We start from the raw sequence: 12,197 nt of genomic DNA, 5'->3' as shown, positions 1-12,197 counted from the left end.
TCTCTCCCGGCCCTCCCCTTTTGCAGAGTTCTCGAACTCAAAACGGAGAGCGCCGTCTTAGCTGAGATGAATGATCATATCATTGCAAGAAATTAATAAAAAAAATCAGCATGCAAAATGCAACGCACAGGTATTACGAGGTGAATTCGGATCCTGGGCTAGCAACCCTGTCAGTTTTCCTGTTTGGGGCATTGTTATGTAACCTGACACCATTAGAGTAAAGGGGGAGGAGGACCCTCTGGATGTCTCTGCACTAATTTTGGCACTCTTTAGACTGTTCAAGATTCAAAGCTTTGTAAAAAGACTTCTTTTTAAAAAAAAAAACGTGCAGTGAGCAGCTACTAAAATATTTTGTTGACGCATCAGTAACGCAAACATTCTGGGCTTCACCATTCTGCGTGTTCTTGCCCTGTTTCTAGAGGTCTCCCTGCCTCGGCTGCCCACACTGAGGTGGAACCGGTACTACCTGGCTGTCGGCAGAAGTGAAACATGAATTCAATACCTGCAAAGGGACTCGCGCCGCACCTGGAGGGCAGCGCGGCCCACACGTTGCCTATTTTAATTCACTCCATCGCTTTTCTTGAAACAGTTACTTCTTTTCAGAGACTGGCTGGGTTGCCACGTCTCAGGCTCGGGGCGAACCAGCCCAGGCTCCCGAGGCGCAATCTGCATTTCCATTTCATTTCCCGACCTCCAGGGGGAGGCGCGGGAAGACTGTGGGGACACCGCGGTGTCCTAACCTGACCCCAGGAAACACGGGCTTGTCAGATCTTTATCGAGGGGTGGGGGCGGGAAAAATGATCAAAGACTGACCCTTGCCCCAAACTCCTTCGGTTAAAAGAAGCGGGGGAGAAGGAGCAGGAGGAAGAACGTGGGGGGAGCATATTCTACACAGCGCTTTTCCTGGACTGAGGTGGGGGAGGTGTTGCATCCGCAAGAATAAAAAAAGAAAGAAAAAGAGAACGTAATGCAGTTTTCTGTGAGGATTCCAAAATTAACCGGCATCACACCCCTCCTGCGCAAATGCTTGGCTTACTGTACTTCGTAAAGCCCCTTACTTCGCAAGACATCAATAACTCCCCTGGGTGTCACTGTTTAACCCAGAGGGGAAACTGAGGCAGGCGAGAGATCGTTCATACATATGGAATGGCCAAGGCGCTCAGCACATCAGAAAGAGGGAGGGCGACAGCTGCCAGCTGCCAGAGTCTTTGGACACCCACACCGTGTTCGTGACCGATTTCTGGGATACATCCTTGCACCAAGGCAAGCGCGGTGGAAGGGGAAGGAGGTCACGCGTTTTTAGCAGATGGGTATTTTGGGATTTTCAGTCTGAACAATTTCGCTTCAACTCTACTCATGCTCGGGTCTAGCTGTGTGTTGGGTTCGCCTTCTGGGCAGCTCTTTTCCCCAAAGTGGGTCTTTTCAGCGAGGCTGTGTCAAAGGTTCCCATGAAAACTGGGCACTCGAATTCCTTCCTCATTGCAGGGAAAATTCTGACATCAGACACATAATGGGAAAGGAGGAGACGTAAATCCTAAGAAAGGTTTAACTCGTCCCACCTTCGTCCCCAGACACAGGATTAGCAGAGCCTGTACTCAAAGACAACACCAACATGAAAATTTAAGCAGGGAATGAAGGGCAGAGAACCCTTGGGAAAAAAAACAAAAACAAAAACAAAAAACCACCCTGCCCTAGGCCTCTGCGGGGCGGGGGGGGGGGGGGGGGCCGAGACTGCGCAAGCGCACATTGCAGCGCCCCCGGGAGGGGGTTCGATGAACGCAGCAGCGGCCCCTGCTGGCCATCAGCGCCATTGCACGCCTCTCGATACTGAAAGCTTTCTTGTGCGTGTTCCTGGGGCTTGAACTCAGGGTCTGGGGCGCTGTTTTGCTCAAGGCTAGCACTTTGCCACTGAAGGCACAGGTATACTTGTAGCTTTTGGTGTATAATTGTATCCTGAGGCTCCTGCCTGTAATTCTATCTACTCAAGAGGCTGGGACCAGGGGCTGGGGATGTGGCTTAGAGGTAGAGTGCTTGCCTAGCATGCATAAAGCCCTGGGTTGGATTCTTTAGAACCATATACACAGAAAAAGCCAGAAGTGGCGCTGTGGCTCAAGTGGCAGAGTGCTAGCCTTGAGCAAAAAGAAGCCAGGGACCAGTGCTCAGGCCCTGAGTCCAAGCCCCAGGACTGGCAAAAAAAAAAAAAAGAGAGGCTGGGACCTGAGGATCAAAGTTCCAAGCCCAGCCAGCTCAGGAAAGCCCCTGAGACTTTTATCACCAATTAATCACCAAAAATCCGGAAGTTGGGCTGAGGCAAAAGTGGTACACTGCTAGTCCGGAAGGAAAAAGCTCAGAGACAGCATACAAGCTCTGAGTTCAAACTCCAGGACCAGGACACAGGTGGGTACACACATACACACACACACACACACACACACACACACACACACACACACACCTTCTTGTTATATGAAGGACACCATGAGCCTCTATATGAGGCAGTGTAGAATGTGTCCTATATTGGCAGCTGGCTTTATGGCTAACTGGCACAAAAAAGAAAAACAAACTTTACTGGTGGTAAGGCCTGGCTGCTTTCTCTTTTGTAGTCTAGCTCTTGTTGTAGTTTCTCCTTTTTTATTTTTATTTTTTGCCAGTCCTGGGGCTTGAACTCAGGGCCTGAGCACTGTGTCCCTGGCTTCTTTTTGCTCAAGGCTAGCACTCTACCACTTGAGCGCCACTTCTGGCCTTTTCTATATATGTGGTGCTGAGGAATCAAACCCAGGGCTTCGGGTATATGCCGTGAGTACTTTGCCACTAGGCCATATTCCCAGCCCCTGTAGTTTCTCCTTTTTTTTTTTTTTTTTCTTTTTTTTTGCCAGTCCTGGGCCTTAGACTCAGGGCCTGAGCACTGTCCCTGGCTTCTTTTTGCTCAAGGCTAGCACTCTGCCACTGTTGTGCCAAGTCGCAAGACGACCACCAAGAAGGCCACCGAGACTCTGACGTTCCGAAATGTAAAAGCAAGGCAAGGTTTTATTCAAGCAAGCTGCAACTCGGGCCTCGTCTTCCCCATCGACACAGCGGAGGTTAGGAGGGAGCCCTGAGCTGTGATTACACAGGGCTTATAAAGGCAAAAACAAAGTTACAACAATCAGGTGTGCAAGCAAGCAAAATTAGGACACAGGTACAAATCTGATTGGCTCAGGGTTCAAGGCACTCTGGGGGAAGTCAGAGTTAAGCATTCCCAGCGGTAGAGTTCTAGACCGACTGGGCCCTAATGGGCTTGTCCTGAGTTTGCTCACAGTGCCTGCTTATCTCAGGTTCACGTGGTAAAGTGGGGTTCGCATGGTAAAGTGGGGCCTGACTTCAAAGTCTGGCACTTCACCACTTGAGCCACAGTGCCACTTCTGGCCATTTTGTATATATGTGGTGCTGGGGAATCGAACCCAGGGCTTCATGTCTATGCGGCAAGCACTCTTGCCACTAGGCCATATTCCCAGCCCCTAGTTTCTTCTTTAAACCTAAAGCCAGCCCCAGGGCATTTGCCCAATCCATTTGATCTGTCTTTTTTTTTTTTTTTTGTCAGCCTGAGCACTATCTCTGAGCTTCATTTGCTCAAGGCTAGCACTCTACCACTTGAACCATAGCTCCACTTCTGGCTTTTTCTATTTATGTGGTACTAAGGATTCAAACCCAGGGCTTCATGCATCCTAGGCAAGCTCTCTACCAATAAGCCACATTCCCAGCCCTTGATTGGTCTTACTCCCATTTCTAGCTGTGGTAGACAGAGTTGTGTTTCCCAAAGATTTCCATGTCTTGGATGCTAAATGCTATGCTTAACTTACATGACCACAAGTACCTTGCATCCAAAAAAAAATCACCTTAGGCTGCAAATGTGGCTTAGTGATAGTGTGCTGCTTGCCTAGCATGCACAAAGCCCTGGGTTCAATTCCTTAGTACCACATAAACAGAAAAGCTGGAAGTGGTGCTGTGGCTCAAGTGGCAGAGTGCTAGCCTTGAGCAAAAGAAGCTCAGGGACAGTGCCCAGGCCCTGAGTTCAAGCCCCAGAACTGGCAAAAAGAGAAAGAAAAAAATTTCACCACATGGGTCTCCTACATCATCCATATGCTCACAAGTGTGTGTGTGTGTGAGAGAGAGAGTGAGAGAGTGAGAGAACGAGAGAGAGAGAGAGAGAGAGAGAGAGAGAGAGAGAGTGTCTTGAGGCCTCAACTCCTGGAACTCTTAGCTTTTTCACTCAAGGAGACTGGGAACTGAGGATCATAGTTTAAAGCCATCCTGGACTGGAAAGCCAATGAGACTCTTATCTCCAACTGACCACCAAAAAACCAGAAATAGAGGTGTGGCTCAAGTGGTGGAGTGCCAAGCTTGAGCAATAAAGCTAAGAAGCAGTGCCCAGGCACTAAATTCAACCTCCAATACTGGTGCACACACACACACACACACACACACACACACACACACACACAAACTGGAGCAAAAAGGGTTGGAAGTAAGGCCCACTAAGCAAGAAAAAAGTCAGTTTCATAACAAAAACAAAGTCTCGGTATAGGTTACGATAAATCAAGTGTGTGGGTGCTTCATCTGTTTTTCCTCCATTAATGGGGATGGAGACCAGAGTCTTTTGTACATTAAGGCCCTAGACTAGTGAGCTGTGCTCTCAGATTGTCTTTTCTCCCTTTTGTGTATGTGTGCCATATAACCTTGGTACTGGTACTTGAACCCAGAGGCTGGGCTTAGCATGTTTTACTCTAGGCTGGGGTTCTACCACGTGAGCCACAGCTCTACTTCCAGTTTTTTGGTGGATAATTGCGAATAAGACTCTACCCCTAGGGCTGGGAATATGACTTAGTGGTCGAATGCTTGCCTTGCATACATGAAGCCCTGGGTTCAATTCCTCAGCACCACATAAATAGATTGTTTGTTTTTGTTGCCAGTCCTGGGGCATGGACTCAGGGCCTGAGCACTGTCCCTGGCTTCTTTGTGCTCAAGGATAGCACTCTACCTCTTGAGCCACAGCGCCACTACAGCTTTTTTCTATATATGTGGTGCTGAGGAATCGAACCCAGAGCTTCATGTATATGAGGCAAGCACTCTTGCCACTAGGCCATATTCCCAGCCCCAGCACCACATAAATAGAAAAAGCTGGAAGTGGCGCTGTGGTTCAAGTGGTGTGAGCCTTGAGCAAAAAGAAGCCAGGGACAGTGCTCAGGCCCCAAGTCCACAACTCATAAAACTGTGGCCTCTATTTACACCAAATATATTTTCAGGACCCCAAAAATGAAACTCCACAGCCATTCACACTACCTCCAGACAACCACAAGTCCACTTTTGGTCTCAGGTTGGCCTCGTGCTACACATTTTCCCACCTGTGTAGCCTCACACTATGGGACCTTTTGTGTCTACTCTCGTTGACCATGGCAGCCTCAGAGTCACTCCGAGATATAATGTGGTCACGCCCTGGTCCCATTCCTGACTGCATCATACTCCAGCCTAGGGATGGGCAAAGCTATGTCCTCTGTCAGTAAACCTGTGAGTTGGCCCACCTTTTGTACATGTGCTTGGGTCATTGGAGTGTGGGTCAATCCATTTTTTCACTTTCTGGGGTATATATCCAGGAGCAGAAAAACCATTCCATGTTTCCACCAGTTGTTTCTCGGGAAACAAGCAAGTAGGGAGACCAGGTCCAAATAATCTCTCTCTCTCTCCCTTCCTTTATTTCCTCCCTCCCTCCCTTCTTCCTTTCCTTCTTTTGCTACTCCTGGGGCTTGAACTCAGAGCCTGAGATCTGTCCCTGAGCCTTGAACACTACCACTTAAGCCACAGCGCCACTTGCAGCTTTTTCTGTGTGGTACTGAGGAAGCCCAGGGCTTCATGCATGCTAGGCAAGCACTCTACCACTAAACCACATTCCCAGCCCCTAAGTAACTTCACCAACATCTTGGTGACCTGGTGGGTATAAGGAGCTCTCCACCCAGCCCTGAAAAGCCTAGAAGTGAGAGGCCATTCATTGAAATGCAGAGGCCTAGCTCCTGGTCAGCTATAAGAGCTCAGCTTCAGATATCATAGCCTTGGCTTTGATAGAAGGCAGGCCCTGGATTTCTCCTAAATGGTCTGATTTGCTTGCCTCTGAATGTGGAAAGTTTGGGGCATATTCCTTATATGGAAGGCTTAGCTGACCCTTGAGCTTTTACCTGGGTTACTTCCTAATATTGGTTCAGGCCCTGTTCTGGGCTGCAGGTATTTGAAACAGGAGTCCACTGGCAGATGTTGGCTCTAAATTCAACCTCTCAAATGTGGCTTCTGTTTCTTGCTGAGTTCCCTTATAATAGCAATCAACAACCAGAATACTAGCTCTCTCAGGTAAAAGTCCCAGATGAAAGTAGGCATGGTAGTACGTGATTGTAATCACAACCATCAAGGAGGCTGAGGCAGGAGGATTTTGAGTTCTAAGCCACCCTGGGCTATGTAGATAGACCTTGTTGCAAAATCATTAAATAAATAAATTTATAAATCCTAGCTTTTAGCTTTTATAAGTTTCATGTTTATGAGTCCTAGCTGAGGTACTGATCTGCCCTGCCCCACAAAAATGTATGGTATCTGTAAGGTTTATTAAAGTAAGTAGCCAATAATGGAGAATGCCACACGGTATTCAGGCAAGAGAGTAAAGTTTATTCCTGAACTACTGGCCTGTGGCCAAGATGATGCAAGGCCGAAGGGAAGGGGTGACCACCACCCCCCGCCCCACCCCACCCTGCCTTATCTAGGGCAGGGGCAAGGAAGTGTGGCCAGGTGAGGGGAGGTGGCAGCCTCTAGCTATGCCAGTTACATAGGTAACACAGGTACTGGGCAGAGACTTTAGACAGGTGGGAGAATCTGCATGGAGCACTCCCAGGGTGGACCTTACAGTGTCCAAGCTCCCTTTACCCTTTTTTTTTTTTTTCTTTTCTTTTTTTTTTTTTTTTGCTAGTCCTGGGGCTTGGACTCAGCTTGGGTTTGGGACTGAGCACTGTCCCTGGATTCTTTTTGCTCAAGGCTAGCACTCTACCTCTTGAGCCACAGCACCAGGTGCAGCTCTGTTTATGTGGTGCTGAGGAATCAAACCCAAGGCTTCATGCATGCAAGGCAAGCACTCTCACTAAGCCATATTCCCAGCCCCTTTTCTTTTTTTCTTTTTTTTTTTTTTTTTTTTGGTCCTAGGGCTTGAACTTGGTCTGGGCACTGTCCCTGAGCTTCTTCAAGATTGGTGCCCTGCCACTTCAACCACAGTGTCACTTCTGGCTTTTCCTGTGAATAATTAGGGATAAGAGTCTTAAAGAGGGGGAAAGGGTAAGGGGGAAGAGGGAGGGGGGAATGAGGAAGGAGGTAACAAACAGTACAAGAAATGTATCCAATGCCTAATGTATGAAACTGTAACCTCTCTGTACATCAGTTTGACAATAAAAATTTTTTTTAAAAAGTCTCAAAGACTTTCCTGCCAAGGCTGGCTTCAAACTATGCTCCGGAGAACTCAGATTCCTGAGTAGCTAGGATTACAGGTGTGAGCCACCAGTGCCTAGCTTATCCTTTTGTTTTCTTAAAACATTGTCCTGATCCTCCTGGGCGGAGAGAACACACATCAGATTTTCACCCTAGCCCGTGAGAAAAAGGAACAAAGTGTAAGGGGAGGCCATATATGTGTCACTTCCACCCTGGACAGAATGTGTGCTTGAGAGGCAAAGCATTCTGGGAGATGAGGTTTTTTATTCAAGGGGAACTGGGAAATACAGTCTTCTTTCATAAGGATTCTGGGAAATGTAGTCTTTTTTCCACAGGAAAGGCCACACAGCCAGGTTAAAATGCTAAGTTCTGCTATGGAAATCCCTGCTGTGGTAGGGATGATATATTCCTGCTTGTAACTTGCTTGGCTCTTTTTGTTTGTTTGTTTTATTTTGCTTTTTGCCAGTCCTGGGGCTTCAACTCAAGGACTGAGCACTGTTCCTGGCTTCTTTTTTCCTTAAGTCTAGCACTCTACCACTTGAGCCACAGCGCCACTTCTGGCTTTTTCTATATATGTGGTGCTGAGGAATCAAACCCAGGGCTTCACATATACGAGGCAAGCACTTTACCACTAAGCCATATTCCCAGCCCCAGTTGCTTGGCATTTTATCATGAAGTTTGTCAAGAGGCCCTGGTATAATCCATTCCCCTGAGAATCGGCGGTGTCCATGGTTGACTCCTAAGCTGTGGACTATGTGCCCATGGCAGGCGTCACCACTACCATCATGGATTAAGTTACACAGAATGCAGCCTGTCACCTGAATCGTCTCATGGGCTTTTTGTGTGTGTGTGTGTGTGTGTGTGTGTGTGTGTGTTTGCAATGCTTTGTACAGATCCCATGGGGGTCTGTACGTCTGTTGACACTCTACCAGTGGAATATAATTGAGCTCCTTTATTTTGCTTGCTGGTTGCTTTTTTTTTTATATTTTTGTATCATGAACTTAAGGCCTTATGTGCTCTAAGACGGAACCAGGCTCCCTGATCCTTGTGGGGGAGGGGGCAGTTGGCAGTTAATTGGAGATAAGACTCTCATGGACTTTCCTGCTAGGGCTGGCTTCAAACTAAGATCCTTAGATCTTAGTCTTACAAGTAGCTAGGATTACAGGTATGAGCACCTGTGTCTGGTTATTATTTCATTTTGTTTATGTAGTCTAGGCTAGCTTCAAACTCTTGGTTTACTTTCTTCAGTTTCCTGAGTGCTAAGTACTAAAAACTAGAAGTGTTTACAACCATGCATGATTTAGTAGCTAGATTTTATTTTCCTTGGAGGAGGGACTTAAATTTTCTGTGTGTATGTATGTGGTTTGAAATCTATACTGAAATTTACTAGAATTCTTCCAAAGTACTATTGTATGGATATAAAGATGGAATTCAATGGTAGAGTACTTGCCTAGTATAAGTGTCTTTTATTTTACTCCTCTTTTTTTTTTGGCTGGTCCTGGGCCTTGAAATCAGGGCTTAGGTATTGTCCCTGAGCATTTTTGCTCAAGGTTAGTGCTCTACCACTTGAGTCACAGCTCTACTTCCCAGTTCATAGGTGAATAACTGAAGATAAGTTTCATGGACTTTTCTACTTGAGCTGGATTTGAACACAGTCCTCAGATTTCAGCCTCCTGACTAAGATTATAGATAGGTATGAGGCTGTAGTTCCCAGGGCCTTTTATTTTGGTCAGTCTTGGGGCTTGAACTCAGGGCCTGAGCACTGTCCCTGGCTTCTTTTTGCTCAAGGCTAGCACTCTGCCACTTGAGCCACAGCGCCACTTCTGGCCATTTTCTGTATATGTGGTGCTGGGGAATCGAACCCAGGGCCTCATGTATATGAGGCAGGCACTCTTGCCACTAGACCATATCCCCAGCCCTTTTGATGGTTAATTGGAGATAAGAATCTCAGACTTTCCTGCCTAGGCTGGCCTTGAACCATGATCCTCAGATCTCAGCCTCTTGAGTAGCTAGGATAATTATACGCATGAGACACAGGCACACAGCTTTGGACACTATACTTTTTTTTTTTTTGGCCAGCCCTGGGAGGGCTTGGACTCAGGGCCTGAGCACTGTCCCTGGATTCTTTTTTCCTCAAAGCTAGCACTCTACCATCTGAGACACGGTGCTCCTTCTGATTTTTTCTATATATGTAGTGCTGAGGAATCGAATCCAGGGTTTCATGTATATGAGGCAAGCACTCTACCACTAGGCCATATTCCCAGCCTGACACTATTCTTCTTACATGTTTTTATTATCAATGAACTAGCCTTGGTCAATTTGCTGTACTTGGATGGAGATGCTACGATCTGCTTTGCTTAGTATTGGGAGTCCTGGGCCCTTGACTGCCAAAAGTACATGGCTGGGTTGCCAGACTTCAGAATCTAAACACTTAAAGTTGGGCACTGTTGGCACATGCCTATAATTCTAGCTACTCAGGAGGCCGAGATCTGAAGATTGGGGTTCAAAGCCAGCTTGGGCAGGAAGGAAAGTCCATGAGACTCTTATCTCCAATGAACCACCAGAAAACAGGAGGTGGAGCTGTGGCTCAAAGTGGTAGAATGCTAGCCTTGATCAGAAAACCTCAGAGATAGCACTCTGTGTCTGGAGTTCAAGCCCCAGGATAGGCAAAAAAAAAAAAAAAAAAAAAGAATTGAGACAAACTTTGTTGCTGAAGCTTTCTACTCACCAGACTTTGGTTGCCACTGGCTCAGTTTTCAGCAGCCTATGATATCCTCATCTCCAAGCAATACCAGCAGTGTCTTCCAGGAACCCCATCAGGACCCAGCTATGCATTCTCCTTCCCACTGGGCCTTCTGCTCTGCATGCTTTGTCCTCTACTTTCTCTCTCCCCTTCTGTATATTCCAGTTTTTCCTGGTCTCTGCTGCCAACCCTCTTCATATGACTAGTTCAACCTGTTCTACTTATGATAAAAATCAAAAGTAGGCAAGAAGAGACCTGGTGGGGTGTTTTCCCACCAGGGGGCAGCACAGAGTAAGTCAGGAGAGGGTGACAGTATGCATATGAAGGATTGTAATTGTCCCAATCATAGGACAGTTTCCAGTTCCAACTGTCATATGTACCACAGAGGCACCAGTCATAGGCTTTGCATTAAGGACCAGTCACAAGTGCTGCCTTTGCACCACTCACCAGCTTCTTCTGAGTGACAGAGGAGGTGCTTCCCCTCCCATCTTGAGTAAGAATAGCTGCAGGGTTATCTAACAGTTTTCTAAGGCTTCTATGGCCTGGAATACAGCTTTCCACAGCTTTGTACGGATTGTCTGGAGCAGTCATGACTGGAACAAGGTGACCTGGAGAAGTGCATTTATGGCATCAATGATAGTAGGTTGTTGTGGGTGTTTTTTTTTTTGGGGGGGGGTTGCCAGTACTGGGGCTTGAACTCAGGGCCTGAGCACTGTCCCTGGATTATTTTTGTTCAAGGCTAGCACTCTACCACTTAAGCCACAGCGGCACCTCTGGCTTTTTCCACATATGTAGTGAAGTGCAAGACTTTGAAGTCAGGCCCCACTTTACCACGTGAACCCCACTTTACCACGTGAACCTGAGATAAGCAGGCCCTGTGAGCAGACCCAGGACAAGCCCATTAGGGCCCAGTCGGTCTAGAACTCTAACCGCTGGGAATGCTTAACTCTAACCACCCCTAGAATCGAACACTGAGCCAATCGGATTTGTACCTGTATCCTAATCTTGTTTGCTTGAACACCTGATTGTTGTAACTTTGTTTTTGCCTTTATAAGCCCTGTGTAATCGCAGCTCGAGGCTCCCTCCTAACCTCCGCTGTGTCGGTGGGTAGGACGAGGCCCGAGTTGCAGCTCGCTTAAATAAAGCCTTGCCTTGCTTTTGCATTTCGGAATGTCTTGAGTCTCGGTGGTCTTCTTGGTGGTGGTTTCGCAACTTGGCACAACATTTGGGGTTTCGTCCGGGATGGCCCCAGAGATCCCCGAGACCCCAGACTCCGAAGGTAAGAAAATAGCACTGTTCATTCTGTGTGTCTGTGTCTGTGTGATTTGTAGTTTTGTTTTCTGTTTTGGCCAGCCGCCTGAATCTGAACCTGTAGGTAGTAAAGGACCAGCCGGAGTGGACACGCTCGTATGGGCAGTCCTGGAGGACTTGGTAAACATCTCAAGCCCTCCACAGGGGGCTCAGGCTTCCCACTACCACCGTGAACCTGAAGGACTGGACCGGGAGGCCCTTCTAATGGGCGCCCGTCCAGTCCACTCTATATTCGGGGTTGTCTCCGCTCCTACACAGGAACGGGAGAGAGAGAGTTTCAAGACTGTGTGGTCTGCCCCCTCACAGGGGCAGGAGAGACACAGTGAGACTGTGTGGTCTGCCCCCTCACAGGGGCAGGAGAGACACAGTCGAACCTGTAAGCCACGGCTCCCTAAGTCTGTCTGTAAGTGTTGTCTGGTCTTTGTGCCTGTGATTATTTTTGTGTGTTTCTTTCTTGCACTGTGCCTGAGTGACAAACGGATGATGGGGAACGTTCCTTCCACTCCCCTGGACTTGACTTTAGCTCACTGGAAAGATGTACAGGTGACAGCTCACAATCAATCAGTGAGTGTCCGCAAAAAAGAACACCCCACCCAGCCTTCTTAAGCAGAAAATTGTTTGGTGCGCTAAAATATTTTACTAAGACTAAAAA

This window comes from Perognathus longimembris, chromosome 3 (genome assembly GCF_023159225.1).
Source record: "Perognathus longimembris pacificus isolate PPM17 chromosome 3, ASM2315922v1, whole genome shotgun sequence".
Lineage (NCBI taxonomy): Eukaryota > Metazoa > Chordata > Mammalia > Rodentia > Heteromyidae > Perognathus > Perognathus longimembris.
The sequence above is the reverse complement of the archived record's forward strand: the minus strand, read 5'-3'. Positions refer to the sequence as shown.